The following is a 4,384-nucleotide window of genomic DNA, read 5'->3' on the forward strand; positions in this document are numbered from 1 at the left end:
TAACCAGAACATGCTGTTTTGTGCATTTTGGGTTATGCTTGATAGTCTATTTATGCCATATATTAGGGCCCCTATATTTGCCCCTAGTTTTTCCTTGAGGAACTCTATAGTTTTAGGTTTCACATTTAAGTCTTTGATCCATCTGGAGTTAGTTTTTGTGTATTGTGTGAGGTACACATCTTGTTTCATTTTTCTGCAAATGGATATTCAGTTTTGCCAGCACCATTTATTAAACAAACATTCTCCTCCCCATTTAATGGATTTCAACCCTTTGTCAAAGATCAGCAGACCACAGGTCAGAGGATCTGTTTCTGGGTTCTCAATTCTATTCCATTGGTCTATGTGTCTGTCATTATACCAATACCAGGCAGTTTTGACTACTGTGGTTGTATAGTAGGTTTTGAGATGTGGCAGTGTGAGACCTCCTACTTTGTTCTTCTTCAATAGTGCTTTGCTTATTTGAGGTCTCTTTCCTTTCCATATGAAGTTAGTAATTGGTTTTTCCATATCCTTAAAAATGTTGATGGGATCTGGATTGGGATTATATTGATTGCTTTGGGTAGAATTGACATTTTCACAATGTTCAATTTTCCTACTGACGAGCATGGGATGTACTTCTATTGATGTAGATCTCTTATGATATCTTGAAGTAGTTTTTTATACTTTTCTTTGTACAGATATTTTGTGTCCCGGGTAAGATTTATTCCTAAGTATTTTATTTTATTTTATTGGTAGCTGTTGTAAATGGTATCAATATCCTTATTTGTTTTCCAGCAATCTCTTTGCTGGTGTAGACGAATCCAACTGATTTTTGGATGCTGATCTTGTATCCTGCCACGATGCTAAATCTCTCAATTAGTTCCAGTAGATTTCTGAATGAGTCTCTTGGGTTTCCTACATATAGGATCGTGTATCATCAGCAAATAGGAATAGTTTTATTTCTTCCTTACCAATTTGGATGCCTCTAATTTCCCTTTCTTGCCTTATGGCCCTCACTAGGACTTCCAGTACAATGGTGAATAGAAGTGGTAACAGAGGGCATCCTTGTCTGGTTGCTGTTCACAAGAGGAATGGTTTCAGTTTCTCTCCATTGCGTATAATGTTGGCTGTTGGTTTTGCTTAGATGCCCTTTCATATGTTGAAGAATGTCCCTTCTATTCCTATTTTGCTGAGAGTTTTGATCAGGAATGGATGTTGGATTTAACTGAATGCCTTTTCTGCATCAACTGACATGATCATGTGGTTCTTCTCCTTTGTTTTATTTATGTGGTGGATGACGTTGATAGTTTTTCTAAAGTTGAACCATCCATGCTTTATGGCCTAACATATGGTCTATCATGGAAAATGTGCACTGGAAAAGAATGTGTACTGTTCTGTTGTTGATGGTGAGATGCTCTGTAGACATCTACAAGGTCAAGTTGGTGGACTGTATTGTTTACCTCTTCTTCACCTTTGCTGAGTGTCTTTCCAGTTGTTCTATTGGTGGTTTTTGTCTGAAAGTCAATTTGATTAGAAATTAATATTGCCACTCCTATTCTTTTACAGTTGCCATTTGCTTGATAAATCTTTTTCCAACCTTTGATTTTTAGTCTATTTTTGTCTTTGTCTCTAAGGGGTGTCCCTTGTAGACAGCATATCGATGGGGTTTATTTTCTTAGCCAGTGTGCAACTCTCCAGCTCTTGAGTGGTGCATTTAATCCATTAACATTCAGTGTAATTATCAACAAGTATGAATTGGTTGCTATCATTTTGCTATGTGTTTTTTCATGGTGTCCCTGGTTTCTTTGTTCCATATTATTTTCTGTGCTGAGCTAATTATGTTTATGAATCGTGTTTTCATTTCCTTTGTTGCTGTTGTTTTAGTACATGCTGAATATTTGTGCTTGTCCTCTTTTTTATTGTGATGTGAATGTTTATCATTTTTCTTTGAGGTTACCTTGTAATTCATAATTTTCTCCCCAAGTTTGGATTAGTCCATTCTATCCTGCAACTCTCTTGACTTCCTCACCATTTAGAAGTTCTGTAACTACACAGTATTTTCCTTCTTTTTGGTTTGTAGTTGTCCTCACTTGCCAATTGATGTCTCTGGTTCCCTGTTTACAATTTTGTAGGCTTATTTTACTTATTTTACTCTGGGTATGCCCATAGCTGTGATTTCGGGGTTAAGTCTTGTGTATTAATGGTGGGTTATTATTTGCTATTTTTGACTCTCTGTTCAAAGAACTCTCTTTAGTATCTCTTGTAAGGTTGGTCTGGTTTTAACACATTCCCTTAGTTTCTGCTTATCTGGAAGTGTCCTAATTTCACCATCATATTGAGGGACAATTTTGCTGGGTACATGAGCCTTGGTTGGAAATTTTTCTCTTTCAGGGTTTTATGTATACCATCCCATTGCCTTCTCGCTCGCATGGTTTCTGCTGAGAAATCAGAGCTTATTCTTACTGGTTGTCCTTTGTAAGTAACTTTTTGTTTTCCCCGTGCTGCTTTCAGGATTCCTTCGTCTTTGGTTTTGATGAGTTTGATGAGAATATGTCTTCGTGATTTTCTTTTGGGATCTATCCTGTTTGGGGTTATTGGACTTCCTCGATGGATATAGTCTCATCTTTTATCCTATCAGGTAAGTTCTCTTCCAACAAATCTTGGACAATTTTCTCAGTGGTTTTGTTTTTCTCTTCCTGTTCTGGAATTCCAATGACATGTAGATTATTCCTTTTGATGGTATCCCACATGAACCTTAGGCTTTCTTGTTTTGATCTTTTTTCTGACTGATCCCTTTCCAAAGAAGTATTCAGGCATTTGTCTTCAATCTCTGTCTTCCATTGCATCAATTCTATTCCTTTGCCCTTTCAATGTGTTATCTGTCTCTGACAATTTAGTATCAATCTTCTGGATTTCTATCTGTAGATTTAGAATTATTTCTAATTTTTCATTTATTTTGTCATTTTGTTCTTGTATTTTCTTCTGAAATTCTTCTAGGGTTTTGTCTGTGTTTTCCTTGGTCTGTCTCTAAATCCTTTAAAAATACCTAAATATAATTCTTTTTGAATTCCTTATCAGAGAATTCCAATGCTGCTTCTTCCTCAGGGATGTGTTCTCAGTCTATACCCTGGCTCCTTTGTTTCTACCACTTTACCTTGCTTCTTTGTGTGGACTGTGATGGTCTGCTACTCCGAGACATCTTGGCATTGTTGTATTTAGATCTCTTTTAACTGTGAAGAGCAGCCAAGGGTGAGTCAGGCTCTTCTTGGTGGTTGTTTATCATTGGCTTGTTGGTGGAAAAGGAAGTAGTGGCCTCACTAAGTAAGTGAAGCTGCAGGAGGTGTGGGTGTAGTTGTGTTCTATGGGTACTGTTGCTGTCTTCCACTCAGTTAGATAAAATTAACAATCAAATAACCATCAAAAAAGTAAAAACAAATGGACAAAAAACACACCATGTAATCACACAGGAATGGTAACCAAAAAAAGAAAAAGAAAAAAAAAAAAAAAAACCCACAGTATCTGGGAAGAGGACAATATGAGAAAAAAGGTAAAGAAGGAGAATAAAGAAGGAAAAAAAAAATGAAAATCGCAAAAGAAGAACAAGGAACGGGATTAACCAAAAGAAAGAAAATAAAATCGCAACCAGGAACAGGGAAAAGAAAAAAAGCTGAAAATTACAGCCTGAGAGGGGACAAAATAATAATAATGGTAGTTTTAAAACAGATAAAAACAAACTGAAATACAAAAAAAGAAAAAAAAAATTGGGGCAGGGCTGGGCAGGGCAGGGCACCCACGCTCCATATGAGCACACAGACTGGGATGGAATTCCTGCCAGCCCAGAGGTGGGTGGGAGTGAGGGATGGCCACACCTCCGTTCACCAAGAGAGTGTGGGGTATAAGAGTGATAAGGGGAATGTCGCACCTTACCAGTCGTCTGTGTCCGGAATGACCTTGCGGTTCCCGGCAAGTGGAGTCTGTTCTTAAGTTCCTGGAATCTGGGAGAACGCTGTCACTTTAAATATCCAAAATGGTCAAACTGCTTGTAAACATTCAAAATGGCTGCACCCTCCAGACAAGCAGAAGTCCACAGTTCAACCCACCTTCCTCTTAGCTGCTTCCCCTTTTATTCAACAGCCACCAGTGCAGTCCTCCAACCAGTCCCTGGCTAGCAGGGCTGATTTTTAGATTAATTCTTAGGTCCTACCACCACTCCGCAATATCCAAGCTGTCTGTGCTATCAGTATCGCTGCCAGACCACAGCTCCGTATGTCTCCTTTTTTGGTGTTTTCATGCAAATTCTTCTGCTAGTTGGAGTTTAGTCCACTTCTATATCCTTCCCTTCAAGGCTCAGGGGTCCAGGATTATCTTCTGTATCTGTGTTAATTGATTCCCCTTTTCTTTGCTG

At 38.2% G+C, this 4,384-nt stretch overlaps 1 protein-coding gene across 1 annotated transcript in view; it reads right to left on the reverse strand.

Annotated features, from left to right (window-relative positions):
* BMPR2 (bone morphogenetic protein receptor type 2) overlaps positions 1-4,384 on the reverse strand; it is a 230,862-nt gene that overhangs the window by 78,986 nt on the left and 147,492 nt on the right. The window lies entirely within an intron of this gene.

This window comes from Orycteropus afer, unplaced genomic scaffold (assembly GCF_000298275.1).
Source record: "Orycteropus afer afer isolate SDZICR_OR568_19922 unplaced genomic scaffold, OryAfe1.0 scaffold00002, whole genome shotgun sequence".
NCBI classification, from domain to species: Eukaryota; Metazoa; Chordata; class Mammalia; order Tubulidentata; family Orycteropodidae; genus Orycteropus; species Orycteropus afer.